A 17274-nucleotide genomic window follows, 5' to 3' on the forward strand; every position below is an offset into this window, starting at 1 on the left:
AACAAGGCTTTGGCAACGTGGACTCTTTCTTATTATGCTTATGGAGATGGTCCAAAGCTAAAGTAAGAAAACTTGTGGAAGATATGTGGATGAAATACAAGGCAGAAAGGTAGGAAATTGAAGAGAACAAGAATATATGTATTATACATTTTGTAATTAAGAATGCCTGGGTGGCTCAGCGGTTGGGCATCTGTCTTCAGTTCAGGGCGTGACCCTAAAGTCCCAGGACCTAGTCCCACATCAGGCTCCCTGCATGGAGCCTGCTTCTCTCTCTGCCTACGTCTGTCTCTCTCCGTGTGTGTCTCTCATGAATAAATTTTTTAAATCTTAAAAAAAAATTTTAATCTTAAAAAACAAAGAACGCAAAAGGGAATGCTCAAATAGTATCACTGTGAAATAGTAATAGCACATAGCAAATAGGATAATTTTGGCTGTAAAGAACAGAAAAATTAACCAATATTAACAACTATTAGGACAGTTCTTCCTCAATTGAGAGCAAAATGGAAGTAGGTGGTCCCTACTTGTTCTGGAAGCCCATGGTGAAGTCAAGGATCTAGGCTTTTCCCATCTTTTCCTGGGCCATCATCAGTATGTCAGCCAGGTCTCCCATGGTGGTCCTAGAGTGGCTGCTGGAACTCCAAGCATAAAAGTCTCACACATCAGCTTTGAGTAACACCTACACAGGAAGGGAGTAGGAGTGGGCAAAAGACTTTCTTTTCATACCTTTCTCCTGGAACATAATGATTTCCTAAAGTTCTCAACAGAGCACAACTTGGTGACATGCCTCTAGACCAACTACAGTCAAAGAGAATTGGAATTGCCATGATGGTTTAGACCAATCATATAGAATTCATGCCCTGGGATTCGACATATTGTTGCAAGGAAGAAGGTAGAAAGGCCAATGGGTGGGAAAACAGCAGACTCTGTCACAAAAAGGAATAAACAGGGATCCCTGGGTGGCCCAGCGGTTTAGCGCCTGCCTTCTGCCCCGGGGTGTGATCCTGGAGACCTGGGATCGAGGCCCAGGTCAGGCTCCCTGCGTGGAGCCTGCTTCTCCCTCTACCTGTGTCTCTGCCTCTCTCTCTCTCTCTCTCTCTCTGTGTGTGTCTCTCATGAGTAAATACATAAAATCTTTTTTTAAAAAAGGAATACACACGCTTACTACACAGTCATATACGTATACATGTGCCCACATAAGTATACACACGCAGACTTGCAAATACAGGTATTATCCTCAATCTCAATGTTCTTTTAAAAAATATTTTTCTTTATTTTTTTAAAGATTTATTTATTTATTCATGATAGATCTAGAGAGAGAGGCAGAGACACAGGCAGAGGGAGAAGCAGGCTCCACGCGGGGAGCCCGACGCGGGACTCGATCCCGGGACTCTAGGATCGCGCCCTGGGCCGAAGGCAGGCGCTAAACCGCTGAGCCACCCAGGGATCCCCCTTTAAAAAAAATCTTAATATATTTCGTAGATTTTTGTTTCAGTACATACAGGGCCGTCTCTTTTTTTAAATCAGCGTGGACTATTCCATAGTATGACTGTATCATAGTTTCTGTAGCTATTCCCTGGCTGGCGGGCATCTGTGTTACCGTTTCCCTTTTAACCCTCCCCGACGTGGACACTCCCGGTCCCGGTCCCGGTAATGGGATGAGCCCGGCAGTTTACGTTGGTACCAGCTGTGATTCCTTTATTGGTTCGGTTCAACTCAAACGTGCCCACGCAAAAGCCCTTAAATGGGTAATTACTCTGTTGCAGGTACGGGACTTAGCGCGAGGAATGCAGAGATCAGCAAAATCCAGTCTCTGAAATCAAATAGCTCAGAGCCTACCGGGACGTGTGTCCCTAAGGAGCTAAGTGCCAAGACGAGGCCGAGCCGCCCGCGACGGGCGTCCAGAAGGGCCTGAGCTCCCTGGGCCGACGGCGGCTGCCGGGAAGGTCCCGGAGGGGAGCCCTGTTGGTCAAATCGAGGCAAGCGGCAGGGAATTCGCGACAGCACCGAGGCTCCCTAAGCTCAGGCCTCCTCAGCTGGGAGGCAACGGCGCCTGGGGGCCCGCAGGCTGGGGGACCCGAGGCCCGCCCCCCGCCCCCCGCCCCCGGGCCCCCGCGCCTGAGCCTTCAGGGCCCTCCGCAAACGGGCGCCGCTCTCCGCTCTCCGCAAGGCGTCAGCCGCTCCTCAAGGAGCCCGGGGTCCCCAGAGTGGAAGACAGTGTTTACTTATTTTGAAGATTTTTTTTTAAGATTTTATCCATTTATTCGTGACAGAGAGAGAGAGAGCAAGAGAGAGAGAGAGAGGCAGAGACCCAGGCAGAGGGAGAAGCAGGCCCCAGGCAGGGAGCCCGACGTGGGCCTCGACCCCGGGTCTCCAGGATCAGGCCCTGGGCCCAAGGCGGCTCTGACCTGCTGCGCCCCGGGCCGCCCCGAAGCTCTTCCTTCTGTATCTGACGGAGGCAGGAGCACGGCGGGGGCGGCAGGCGACGGGTGGGCGCGATGCCCGCACCCTGCAGTCACGGCCCCAGCCCACCCGCCCGCAGGCGCCCCACGGACCCGCACCTAACGCACATCTGACCCCTACGTGCGCCCTTAGCACCAGCGCGGCCCCGCCCCGCCCCGCCCCCCCGCCCAGGGGCCCGGCAGCCGACCCGCCCCGCCCCGGGGCCCCGCAGCCGCACCCCCCCCCCCCGCCCCGGGGTCCCGCAGCCGCACCCCCCCCCGCCCCGGGGGTCCCGCAGCCGCACCCCCCCCAGCCCCGGGGGCCCCGCAGTCGCACCCCCCCAGCCCCGGGGGTCCCGCAGCCGCACCTCCCCCCCCCCGTCCCGGGGGCCCCGCAGCCGCACCTCCCCCCGCCCCGGGGGCCCCGCAGCCGCACCCCCCCACCCCCCCGCCCCGCACACACGCGGCCGCGTCGGGTCTTTAGTCGGATTGGCGCGTGCGCATGAAGACTCGGAGCCGCCCCGGGCGCGCCCCGACCGCATCCAGCCCGCACCCCGTCTTTGCTGCAGTTACACCCCCTGTTCCGACCTGAGAAAACGGCTTCCACCGACTTTCAAGTACTGACCTGGGGGTCGGGGTTGGCGAGGGGTCCCGGGGCCGCCCCAAGCCCTCGGCCCCGAGCACCGTCACGCTTCGCTGCCGCAGGGCGCCGCGGGGGCCGGGGTTCAGGCCCTGCTCAAGCCCGAGGCGCCCGAGCCCGCGCGCTTGGTCCCGAAGCCGCCGTGCGGGGCCCGCGGAGGGGCGGGGAGGGCGGGGGGGGGGCGGAGGTATCACGGCGGAGAGCCCTGGGGGTCCTGCTGACCGTCTACACTGTCCCCAGAATAAAGGTCTTCTTGGACCCACGGCGATACCCCCGCTACATCCAGCTCACCACCCGTCGGATAAACAGGAGTGACCGCCAACGGAGGATTTTGCCAGAACCTACTCAGGCTCCAGGGGCAGGTGACACCAGGAAGCAGGAATGTTGTCTTCAGGGGCCCCGGGGGGCCCAGCGGTTGAAGGGAGGTGCGGGGAGCGTCTGCCTTCGGCCCGGGGCGTGATCCCGGAGACCCGGGGTCGAGTCCCCGTCGGGGGCCCTGCGTGGAGCCTGCGCCTCCCTCCGCCTGGGTCTCTGCCTCTGTGTGTGTGTCTCCCATGAATAAATAAATAAAATCTTTTTTTTAAATGTCTTCTTTTATCTTCCCTTGAAACCTCTTTGCCTGACCTGGAGAATTCTCTGACCCAGAAACTTTTTATAAAACCCTTTCTCTTTTATTTTCATTAGTGAATTAATTCATATTTACTTGTTTCATTAATTCCACTGTGTAGGAAATCTCCGAATGCTGCTGTCATTCCCACTTCGCATAAATGCTTTCCTCAGCTGATCAGCTCGCACGTCCCATTCCAGGTGGTGTCGCTTTGAGGACACTCTCCTCACATCTTCGGAATAGGGTTAACCCCTATTATAGGTTGAGCCCCGGAAGCAAAGTCTGAGGTAAAGTGTAATAAGAAGCCTAGTTGTTAAAAGTCGACATTCATGGAAAGCAGGGCAAGGAAGTGTGATTGAGTAGAGGGAGAAGCTGAACTATGATGTGGTTCTAGCAAAGTCTTAACTAACTTCTCTGGGAACTCCGGAACACACATATCAAAGTTGTTCCACAGTATACAGCTAGGCCTTTACGCCCTCAAGTGACAAGGCATTGGATGTAGGATACCCTGCAAACGGTGTGTTCCCGAGCAAGGGATGAGATGAAGTCTGAAGAAGCTGACGGAACAGCTTCAAGGAAAGTTTTTCCTTGAAGGGGATCGTTGTAGCTCACATCCGTGTCCATTCTCGTCTCCCCTAAGTGCCACTCCAGAACATATATGTATATATTTGGAGAGTTATTCTTCCAGGATTCTAATGTCCCTCTTTCCAAAAGAAACTTAGAAGGGAAAGGTTAGTGGGACAAATTGTAGTCCCTACCACTAGAACTGGTCTTAGGACCATGACACTCATCATCTTTCTCCTCCAATATTCATTCTGGATTCCTCTTCCCTCAGCACTACTTCTGTTGATTATCTACTGGTGTTACCCATCCTCCCATACCCGAGGGGCATTGTTCGTCCCTGGACACCACGCCCTCTTGAGGCCAGGGTTGCTGACGTGTCCATTTATCATCACAATTGAGCAAAGGAGTACAAAAACACACTCAAGTGTACTGACTATCTGGATGCCACCCATACTCATCCCTTCTATAAAAGCACCTCTACTGCCCCTTGAAGATGAAGGTCCCGTTACCTTTCCAAGACGGTGCCTCCTTTCATTGTTTGCCAGTCCCTGGACACGAGGAAACTCGAGTGTCTAGCAGCACTTGTAGTGGCAATCGCAGTCTGTATTTCAATGGGACACTTGCTAGGTCTCCTGGCAAAAGTGTGCCCCTCTGGAAACCAGAACCTCTAACCTTACAGAGTCTAGAATTATGGGGACAAAAAGGACAAAGTCCCCAGCGGATCATTGCGAGACATAGTAATTGAGATCACTCCTACTTCCATCCCTCAGTTACCAGATCTATGTATTAATCTTACCCAGGGATACAGTGTCACATAAATTTTCTTGGATTCCATCTTCTGGAAGGTAGATGCCTTTTCTCACAAAAGGTTGTGTCTAAGCTAGCATCTCAACTGTGTACTCAAAAGACCATTTTAATGCTCTATCAGGCAGGTGGCTTCTGATTGGTATTGTATGTGGTATGACCAGTCGGCCCAATCATCATAGGTCCACTCCCATAAGTCCTCTTTAAAAAAAAAAAGTTACTTTATTAAGTAATCTCTATGCCTAACAGGAGGAGCGAAATCATGACTCTGAGATCAAGAGTCACACACTCTACCAACTGAGCCAGTCGGGCTCCCCTCCCACACCATCTTGTGTAGTAAAATAAGCTCCCTGCTCTGGTGCAATGTAATCTAGGGTCCTTCCTCGGAGATAAAATATTCCGTAAGTCCTTGGATAGTTGCGGTACCGAGGCCTTGCAGGCAGGAAGCAAACCTGCTCCCAGAATATGTGTTTCTTCTTGTTAGAACAAGACTCTGGCCTTTCCAGGATAGAAGGGACTCGACGTAGTTGTCACCAATGGTGTCCTTGAGGAACAACACTGTATCAGGGGCTCAGCATTGGTGTGTTCTGATGCCCCCTGGGCATCTGATGACAACAACAATTCAGTCAGCCTTGGTGAGCTGTTGGACCCTTCTCTCCCCCAGGGCCACTGTATTCATGGACCCCTTGAGCCAGCACTGAAATAGCTGGTGACAGAGACTGATGGAGCAGTTGTGTCTACTTGGCCATTTAGATCTTCCTGCCTGCTTGCCGCTCTCTGGTGAGCATTAGTGTACAACGCAAAGATTTTCATACTTTGTTCCCACTGCCGTCATGCTCATCTACCTCCTTGCTCTGTTCTGTGCCAGCCCGTGAATCTGGATCTATTGAAACCTCGGGCCACTCTTGGGCACAAAGTGGATAAACAGGTGCATCGCCCAAACCTCTGCCCATTAGGAGGATTCTCCTTCACTAACTAGTGTCTTTCAAAGCCACTTCCGAATGAGGCTGCAGTGCAGCTGCTTCCATTTTTACGCACCGGCATACTAAGCTGTTCTATTTGTAAACCGAGCTTGTAGATTTTGCTCTTCCGTCAGCTGAGGATAAGAGATTCCCGATATGATCATAGTGTGGTGAGGGCGAGGTGCTGGTGCACAGTGGTGAAGGTCATGGGCTACTGGCTTCTGCAGCTTGGTTTTGCTCTCTCGTCCTTCTCATGCATGAGCTCCTGCTCATCTTACAACAAACTGTTATGGGATTCAAGCAACCTTATATGAACCCAGCTCTTGATGGGCAGTTCTGGAAGCATGGTCATTTAGTGTCTCATGGCATTCCATCTGTACCAATGTCCATTAGCGGGCCTGAAGTTTTTGTTTATTTGTTTAAGTATATAATGCTCCTTGGGCCAGAATCTCGGGAGTCTGTGCCACTATTCTGCTGGCGCTCGCCATAAACCAGGGCCGCCACATTGCATCTTGTCCTGCCTCTTACCTCTAATACCATGACACCTGCAGGGCTGTGTGGCTCAAGCAGCAAGGCTGCTTGCACTGCAGCTTGGATTTGCTGAAGAACTCCTTTTTGTGCTAGCACCTACAGAGAGCTGGCATCATTTCTTGTCACCTGGCATGTGAGCTAGATAAGTATTCTCTGGTGTGGAATATGCTGTCTCTAGAACTGAGAGCAACCTATCGCAGATAGGAGTTCCCACTCTGCAGAGGGAAGTCAAGGTACGATGATCTGTCTGTTACTTTGGGAGGAATGCCCTGGCATACCACTGACGACAGGACTACAAAAATTTTATTTATGTGTCAGAATTCTTATTCTTGATAGAGCTTATCTCACATGGAGTGTGTGTGTCTTACTAAGTCTTCCAGTCTATTAACCATTCTTATTCATCAGCTCCAATTAGCCTAATATCGTTGATGTAATGGATCAATATGAAGTTCTATGAGACATCCGGATGGTCCAGATCACTTTGCCCTATATTCTTATAGAAAGCATAGAATTAACATAGGTTTGGGAAAACCTGTAAATATGTATTATTATCCACTCTCTGTAAATACAAACTGTTCCTGATGCCAATTTTTGCCAGAATATAAAAGAATACGTTTGCCCAATCACCATGTATCATGTACCTGAAGCCATGCTATTTTCCTCTAGCAAATATATTCATCATATCCAGTACTGTGGCTACAATTAAGGAGAGAGTTTGTTTACGTTTGCAGTAAGCTATCATTTTCCAAGATCCATCTTCTTCTGGGGGACAGATTGACAAATTACATGGAGATATGATAGAGTCCCCCATTCCTACATCTTTCATATCCTTAACTTTTGTCATCTCCCTAGCTGGGGTGGTGATACTGGTTTTGGTTCTTGGATGGGACCAGGGTTGGTGGGGGACAGGGGGTGATAAAGTATTTTGGGGGGCTTCTCCACCATGAAAGCGCATACTCCAAAGGCTGAGAACCCAAAGTTGGAGTTGCACCAACAAGTGCATAGGTCAATCTCAATTATACACTCAGAGATGATGAAGATGACTGCTGGGTGGATCAATAGATCTAGTAGGTTCACTGTAAGCAGAACCTTGGTCAAGATTCCATGAGCCTCCACTCTAAAAGAAAGACCACGATGATACATTGGATCTCTGAATATCCATATTATCTCAGACCTTTGTTTCCCACAGTCTCCAAAATGTTTGGGATTTCTCAGTCAACGGGTTCTGTACCAGAAAACCAATTCAGGTCCAGGAGCAGAGCAAGAAATCAAAGCATTTAATTGCCTGCCATCTAGCAGTCATCCATCTTTTATTTCTTCCAACGGAATAAGCTGAGTTGTACCCTTGTTGGGTGCCCATCTCTTTTGCCCCATGGCATACTGTGCTCCATTAACCATCTCTATTACTCTCTGCAGATCAGGACCCCTTAGCTACCCTATGACTCTGCCACTCATTAAGAAAATTACATCCCTCTTCCTTCTGGCAGTTAAGTGGCACTACCTACTCTCTCCTGCTCTGGAGTCCTAACAACGCTATTGCTATTATTGAGCCTAATTCTGTAACGGCCTTTCCCACTGTCAACTCGGTCTTAAAAAGGAGTTTCCTCACTGAACTTTTTAGTAGTGCTATTACCCGTCTCACGAGTGCATCACTTATGACCTTGACAATGACGTATCCAATAGTCCTTTCATAATCATCTGGTGTCTCTTTCAGCCTTACATATATATCTCTTTGAGCATGCCCATTTCCCTGGGCATTTAATCCCTTTCCCTACTGTCTACCACAGCAATTTTGACATTTCACCTTCATTTAGCCTGAGCTATCATTTTTTCCCATGCTTCTAGGACCTATACTACTGGTGAATTCACACTATTTGCTCAGATCCTTGGCAGGCTGTTAAATGTTATATTTTAGGAAGTGTCTACAAGTCAATAAACTCTCCTCTATCCAATACATTGTTCTAGCCTTGATGGAGCAGCTCAGAATCCAGTCCCTATAATGTTCCCTCAGCTACTACCAATGCATTCTAATTAAGTCTTATAACTCCTTTAGGTAAGAATCTCTTTCCTTCCTTATCAGGCCCACCATGTCCCCAGCTATGTTACGTTGGAACTTAACCCTAGCTAGAGGCCCAATGACCAGAGGGAAAAATGGCAGGGGCGGTGGGGGGGGGGGGGGGGTGGAGCAGATCATAAAGAAGGCACATTCTGCCCTGCAAAGAAACACCTCTGCATTGTCTTCAAGCAAGGAAAGAGTGCTAGCTTTTAATGGAGATGGGTGGTCACTCCTGTAATCTGTAAGCCAGGAGGATTCAAAGAAGTCAAGGGTTCAAAATCTTAAACAGCATCTACCCAAATGTCCCCAGCTTGAGTGTCAGTGTTCTATTTTTTTTTAACCGTGACCCTAATCTTTGCATAACAGAGTTGCTTTGATTTAGCATTTAACCTTTTCCCATTATGGATATCAATTTTAAACAAACAGAAAACCCCAAAAGGACTCTGGTTCAACATGCGTACAAGCACACACAAATGGGCAGGCACATGCTAACGGAGTACACAAGCATTTAAAGAAATTTCTGGAGGGAAACATCAAACTTTTAACAGTAGTCACATATATGGAAGGGAGTAAAATGGGAAGATGTGGGGAGAGGAACCTGAACTATTTGCTATACATTCTTCTCTGTTGTCTGAATTTTTACTACAAACATTTGGGCAATATTTTAAAGTACTAGAAAAATTAAAATGATCATTGCCACAGAGGGAGAAGAAATGAAAGAGAGAGAGAGAGAAATGAAAGAAGAACATCTTTAGCAATGCTCTTGATTTTCTCCCAAGAGGTTTGACCTCACTTGACCCCACCCCACGGGAAGAGAAGGGATGTCTGAAGGCCATTGTGTGATGAACCAGTCTCTTGCTCCTGGAGAAGTGAGGGGAAAGGGCTTATCTGTGGTCAGCCCTACTCTTTCATTCCTTTTCAGAAGGGGCCGATGGACTTTGCAAGTGAGATCCGGAGCCAGTGGAAACTGCATCAGAAGCAGGGCAACCTGTGTGCCTGTTAAAGAAAGGTGATTCATTTGGGGGCCGTTTGTACATGATACCGCAGGAGGAGCTGAATCTTTGCCCTAACAACTTTTCTTAGGGGTATCTGGCTGGCTCAGTTGGTAGCACATGCAACTCTTGATCTTGGGGTTGTGGGATCAAGCCCCACATTGTGTGCAGAGCTTACTTCAAAAAAAAAAAAAAAAAAAGAACATTTCTCAGCTTTTTGGCAAGTTAGCAGAATGGAAAGGGCCAATAATTTATATAAGCAGAATAAAGTTTCTCTTACAGCTTTTGGTTAGACATATTTTCAATACATTTGACAAATGTATTTAGGATGGTGTATTCATTTCCTTCAGCTGCTGTAACAAATTATCACAAATTTGGTGGCTTCAAACAACAGAATTTTATTCTCTCACAGTTCTACAGGCCAGAAATCCGAAATCGGTGTCACTACGCAGAAATCAAAGCATCGGCAGCACCACACTCCCTCTGGAGGCTCGAGAGCAGAATCCCTTCCTGGACTCTTCCAGTTTCTGGTGGCTGTCAGTAGGTCTTGGCTTGTGGCCACATCTCTCCAATTCTGCTATCTTCACATTGGCCCTCTCCTCTGTGTGTGTGTGTAATCTCCCTCTGCCTCTCTCCTAAGGACGTTGTAGCAGCATTTATGTAATCTAGGATAATCTCCATCTCAAGATCCTTAACTAAGTCACATCTGCAAAGACCCTTCCTTCCTTCCTTATGAGTTAACATTTATAGATTCCAGGAATTAGGACCTGGCATCTTTGAGGTCTATTATTCAGCCTGCTACAGAGAGACTGGTTTTAAACACCTAATACATATGAAATCACTTTGAGGGACTCCATCTTTTCAAAGACCAATCTGCTCCTAGACCCAATACTGAGAAACAAGGGGAATTCCATGTATCTGCCAATGAGAAGAAAACCACCATGTGGATCAAGACACCACAGGTAGAGAAAATAATTGGTGGCTTCAAATTGGACTTTCCCACCCCTGAGTTACTGCATCGGAATCACTGAAGGTATAAGAGTAGACACTGGTATGTAGGCTCCAGGTCATAGTCAAACTGCTTCTCACATGGGAAACTCCAGAGAGCTGACTTCTGGGTAATAAATAGGAATTTATTTGTTTAACCAACAGAGGCTTCACCAACCAATCAGGAAGTCAAACTGGAGTACTAGTTAACATTTATTACGCATTTATTGTATCCCCGGTACTGACTGAATTACCTCACATGTATTATCTTATTTAATTCTCAGAGCTAACTTTGAAGTGGTGGATTGACTGACTATGACTCTTTGGTTGTATCCTACATAACCAAAAAATGATTTATCAGAAGACCTCTGGACTGGCTCATGAGTCAGAAGAGCTGCACAAACGGTGTTAGAAAAGACAGAAAAGGGGATCCCTGGGTGGCTCAGCAGTTTAGTGCCTGCCTTTGGCCCAGGGCGTGATCCTGGAGTCCTGGGATGGAGTCTCACATCGGGCTCCCTGCAGAGAGCCTGCTTCTCCCCCTGCCTGTCTGTCTGTTTGTCTGTCTGTCTCTCTCTCTCTCTCTCAGTGTCTCTCATGAATAAATAAACAAATTCTTTAAAAAAAAAAAAAAAAAACAGAAAGGTTACCAGGGACTCAGTCCCAGCTCTTGATTCTCTTCTCAGTCTATGGCACTATCACCATCAGCTGACTCTACCTAAACTGCCTTCGCCCTCTGTGGGTTTTCACTCACAATTTGAATTCCAAGCAGAGTTTAATTTGACTCTGCTGAAATAAAGGCACTATTGTTGGCCCTGCCTGAGACAAATGCCCACCTTGGGCAAGAGGAGCATGTTTAGGGAAGCGTGAGTTATGGGGGAAAAAAAGAGTGAGCGTGAGGAATGGAACAAACCAAAGTGACAGTTGCTTCATAAATAATGTTACTTCATTTAAAAAATGAGAAAGAATTGAGCCTCAGAGAGTTTACAGTTTTGTACCTGTAAAACTATAGTTTGAACGCAATTCTGGCCAACCCAAACCATGGATTCTTTTCTTAAAAAAAAAAAAAAAAAAAAGATTTATTTATATATTTCAGAGAAAGAAAGTGAGAGCGCAGGGGAGAGGGGCAGAGGGAGAAAGAGAGAGAGAGAGAGAGAGTCCCAAGCACACTCTGCACTCAGCGTGGAACCCGAAGCAGGACTTAATCTCACAACCCTGAAATCACGACCTGAGCCAAAACCAAGAGTCAGTCACTTAACTGACTGCACCACCCAGGTGCTTCCAAATCCTGGATTCTCAACCACTATTCCCATCCCAGCATCTGCTGCAGCCCAGGAATCAAAAACAGATTCCAAAGCAGTTTCTGCATGAAGTTCCAGCAAGAGCTGTGGTATTTCAGTCAATTTTGAGACCCAGGAAAGTAAATGTACAGTGAGAACTCTCTCTGCTCATTCATTTGGTGCATATTTTGTGAGCAAGTATTGAGTGTGGTGTTGGACAAAATGAACACATTTTATAGCTTAAAGTGTGGTTGCAAGAAGTAAAAACTCAACTCTAAGAAGCTTATACCACACAGTATTTTTTTAAGATTTATTTGTTTGTTTGTTTGTTTATGATAGAGAGAGAGAGGGGGGCAGAGACACAGGAGGAGGGAGAAGCAGGCTCCACGCGGGGAGCCCAATGTGGGACTCGATCCAGGGACTCCAGGATCGCGCCCTGGGCCAAAGGCAGGCGCTAAATTGCTGAGCCACCCAGGGATCTCCCACACAGTATTTATTGACTCAAGGGAAAGGGTCACCTAAGGGAGAAACAGCCGTCAGCAAACCTAGACACGGTGCCATGGGGCTGGTCTCTCTCGCTCTTCATCTTCATGCTCTCCTTCCCTCTACGGTCATTTCACTTGCAGGCAGACCCCCTCCGTGTGAGGACGAGGGTGGCTGCCAGCATCAGCAACAGCCAGCTACAGCAAGGAGAACTCTTTTTCTCCCCGCATCCATGGCGCTTCGGACTGGCCCTTCACAGATCAGCTGCCAGAAGACAAGCTAGACCAATGACCGTGTCGGGGAGGGGACAGTGTACACGTTCTGACGTGCTGTTCTGCTTCCTGTGGCCATCACGATGGTGGGGTACCTGGGGCCACCCCAAGGTGACTGTATGTGTAAATAGGGCCTTTATTGAAGCAATTTAGGTTAAGTGAGGTTAGAAAGGTGAAGCCCCGACCCAATGGGATTAGTATCCTTGTTAGAAGAGGCACCAGAGAGCTTGTTCCCACTTCTTCATGGGAGGGACACAGGGAAGAGGCAGTTCTCTGCAAGGCAGAAGGGAGCTCTCACCAGGAACTGAGCCGGGCTAGAACTTTGATCTTGGACTTCCCAGTTCCCAGAACTGTGAGAAAATCACTTTCTGTTAAGCCACCTAGCCTATAGTGTTTTGTTATCACAGCCTGAACAGACTAAGATACTCCCCTCCCTGGAATCATTCAAACAAGCTGACAGTCACCTTTCAGAGATACAGAGGGACTTTCCGAAGGACAGTGGAGCGAGAGCAAACTACCAGGGCTTCTCAACCTCGGCTGCATATTAGAATGACCTGGGGGACTTTCCATTTATTTCTTTCTAAAATGTTTTATTTATTTATTTTAAAGAAAGAGAGTGTGAATGGGAGGGGCAGAGGGAGAGGGAGAGAGAGACTCTTAAGCAGGCTCCACGCCCAACATGGAGCCCGATGCAGGGCTCGATCTCAGGACCCCGAGGTCATGACCTGAGCTGAAATCAAGAGTCTGATGCTTAACTGATTGAGCCACCCAGGCATGCTACCTGGGACACTTTTTTTTTTTTAATTTTTTACTTATTTATGATAGTCACAGAGAGAGAGAGAGAGAGAGAGAGAGAGGCAGAGACATAGGCAGAGGGAGAAGCAGGCTCCATGCACCAGGAGCCCGACGTGGGATTCGATCCCGGGTCTCCAGGATCGCGCCCTGGGCCAAAGGCAGGCGCCAAACGCTGCACCACCCAGGGATCCCGACACTTTTTAAATATATTGATGCCAAAAAGGGGGGACTAATGCCTAAACTTTCGCTCACAAACCAATTAAATCAGGATCTCTGGGGGTGTGCATTTTAAAATAGTGTCTCAGGTGATTTTAATGTGCAACCAAGGCAAGATTGAGAATCCCTCCCTTAAGGCTCTGAGACCCTTTCCAACTCAGGGTTATTATTAATTTATTGAGACTTACATTTGGGGACATAAGAAATGAATATGTGTCATGAATCCCGCTTTGCCAGTATGAAAGAGAGAATCGTGAAATTAAGCTCCCCAAGTCACTAAACAAGCTGATAATGACGTTATCTTTCCATCTGTGACCTTTGAAATTCCCACTTACATGCAAACAACATTTAACTGTATAGTAGACATTTGTTGTTTTTGCTCGGCCAGCACCCTTCCCCTCTTATTGGAAGGAGCTTATCTTTTAGGGGACTACTCCTTCCCAATTCTGTGGAGTCCTAATAGGACTGTCAGTCACGAGGCACCCCGTAAGACTACTCCACTCAGACTCTTTGTTGAAGGAGAAATACAGAGGGACTCGAGGTAGGTGGAGCTGTACTGTTCCTGTGGCATGGCTAAACAAAGATGTATTCCTTAATAAGATCCTATAGTTTCTTTCTTTCCCTCTCTTCCCAAGACCCGGCTCTTAGCATTTCCTTTAATTCTGTGACCTAAAGGGTAGGCTTCCACTAAGTTCCTTCTTCCACCTATGTGAATCAGGGCTTCTTTCAGTTGCTTGTGGAACTGGTTCAAAAACTGGGACCTGGACATGAACATTGCAAGCAACAGAAATCTCAGCTGTGGAAGTGGCTGCTGCAGGTAGGTACAGGGCAGTGAAAATTTCCCCCAATTCAGGTGAAAAAGTCGAAGCCAGTTCTTTTTCTTGAAATTCGCAGTTTTCACATGTACCAATAAATTTCTTGTTTTGCTCGATCTAGTTCTTTTTTTTTTTTTTTTTAAGATTTATTTATTCATTCATTCAGAGAGAGCAAAGAGAGAGGCAGAGACACAGGCTGAGAGAGAAGCAGGCTCCATGCAGGAAGCCCGATGTGGGACTCGATCCCGGGTCCCCAGGATCACACCCCAGGCTGCAGGCAGCACTAAACCGCTGCACCACCGGGGCTGCCCTGCTCGATCTAGTTCTGATAAAGGAAGCTACGTGTGCAAAATGCAAGGATTCACAAGAGCAATGTGTTCCCCTCTCTGTGGTTATTTGGGACACTGGGAGGTTGGGGCTACCACTGTGTATGCTTTATGGCACTTCTTTTTAATCTATTAGAGTAGCCATCATGCACATCGAGACCTGACCCAAACCAAGCCTTTTGCTGTTATAACCCTCATAAATAACCCAATAAATGGGAATTGGGAATTTAGGTCCAGAGAGCAGCACCCAACCAAATTCTCCAACTTTCTAAGACTGTTCTAATAGAAAGAGCCTATAGAAAGCAAAAAGGCAGAGCACAGCAAGTGGGCATAATAATAATGATGATGACCACCATTTGTTAAGCCCTTACTATGAGCCACTGAGCGATTATGTCATTTAATCCTAGAAGAGCAATACTATTATGTTTTGTTTGGTTTTATTTTGTTTCTAAGGTTGAGCTGCAGATGCACAGAACTGAATTGATTCAGTCAGTCATTCTTTCCCGTGACTGGCATGATATAATCATCTGTCTAGACATGACCCCTATTTTTTTCTTATCTTCTTTATCCCTCATTCCCGAGTGTATCTAATGTATGTTGTTCCAATCTATTCTCCATAGACTTACAGATCCACAAAAATATGTAGTGTAGTGTCTGCTTTTAAAATATATATAAATGGATCATACTGCATGTCTAACTCTGCAATTTGCTTTTTTTATTCAGCATTATGTTTCTGAGATCCATCCATGTTGATATATATAGAGAGAGCTAGTTCATCTGTTTAAACTGCTCCATGGTACACTATCATATTGATACACTATAGTTCACCTATGTATTTGCCAGTGGATAGCTACACTGTCCTTAATTCCTTCCTACCACAAAGAGGGCTTCAATGAATAATGTCATATATGTCTCCCAACGCACTGGGCAAGAATCTCTCAAAGATTTACCTAGAAGTAGAATGGCTGGGCCTTAGGCTTCATGCATTTTCAGCTTCAGTAAATCCTGCCAAATCACAAAGTAGTTTTGCTAATTTGCACTCCCACCAACAGTATAGGAGGGTTCTCAGGGGAGATACCACTATTATCTCCATTTTGCAGATGAGGAGACACACAAACCGTCGGCAGTGAAACGCCATATTTATCTGAACCGTGTCTAACTAACTCCCGGTCTACACTACACAATATACACTAGTCAACGGCTGGAGATCCATTCAGCTGCAAGTGATAGAGTCCCCTAACTGTGGCTCAGCCAGCAGGAGCATTTATCATCTCACCTAATGAAAACAGTAGGAGGAGGTGGCTCCTGGGGGGCTGATGAGCAGCTCACCTGTGTCCTGCATCGTTTTCAATGTCACCGTCCTTAGCTGTTGAGTTTTCACCCTCATGTCCTGTGCTCGCAGCCCCAGGTGCCTGAAGCTGCTCTGACACCAGGTCTGAGCTCACAGCGGGCAGGATGTGCCGCAGGGCCCTGAAGCTCCTCTCCTCCCCGTCCTTGTTTAGAGGAGGCAAAAGGCCTCCCTGGATGCCACTCAGAGCCTGCGCTTTCCTCCCCTTGGTCGGAGCCCCTGCTGGTCCAGCCTCTGGCAGAGGTGATGAGGTTAGGTCCCAGCGCGACTCAGGGCCCTGGAGGGCTGGCCTTCGCCATCTCGAGCCATCCCCACCTCTCAGAGCTGTTGTCAGCAAGAAAGAAAGCCAATGGCCGTTGGATAACAACATGGTTTTTCTTTCATCTTTCACAGTTTCTTCTCTGATCCTCGTTCTGGCTTCTCCTCGCCACTCAGTTGTTAAATACTTGCTTCACCTTGGGCCTCCGCTCTTCCCGAGATACTTAGGACAACAGATGGCCGGCAGGTCAGACTGCCGTCTGGGCCACCTGCTGCATTCCCTCTCCCTAGGCCGATAGCATCCATTTTCATAGTTTCATTTACCATTTCCATATTGATAGCTCCTAAATTTGTAACTCCAGCTTCCCCTTCTTTCTTGAGCTTCAGATTCATATGTAACACAGCCTCTTTAGAGATTCCTAAGACATATCAAACTCAGCATGTCCAGAACTGAGCTCCTCACCTGCCACCCAAACCGGCTCTTTCTTGTCTGGTGCATCCTGTCTCCATGAATGCAATTCCTCTGGAGTTGCCCAAGTCAGAGACCCGTGAGACTTCCCACACGATGGCTCTCCTCTCAAGTTCCTCGGCTTTTCTTCATCTGCATTACAAGTGCCTTAATCTAAAATTCCTAGTAGAACGTTTGTGGCACAGACCAGCACCTGGGCACCTGGTTTATAAATGCAGGTCTCAGGCCCCACCGCAGACCCTCCGGATCTGAATCTGCATTTTAATAGTATTCCCAGGCAATTCATTAAAATTTGAGAATTCTTATCTTGGCTTATTTTTTTCAAAGATTATTTATTTGTTTGTTTATTTGACAGAGAGAGGGAGAGGGAGAGAGAACAAGCAGAAAGAGCAACAGATGGAGAGGGAGAAGTAGGCTTTCCACTAAGCAAGGAG

The sequence above is a fragment of the Canis aureus genome, chromosome 34 (assembly GCF_053574225.1).
Source record: "Canis aureus isolate CA01 chromosome 34, VMU_Caureus_v.1.0, whole genome shotgun sequence".
In the NCBI taxonomy this organism is placed as follows: domain Eukaryota; kingdom Metazoa; phylum Chordata; class Mammalia; order Carnivora; family Canidae; genus Canis; species Canis aureus.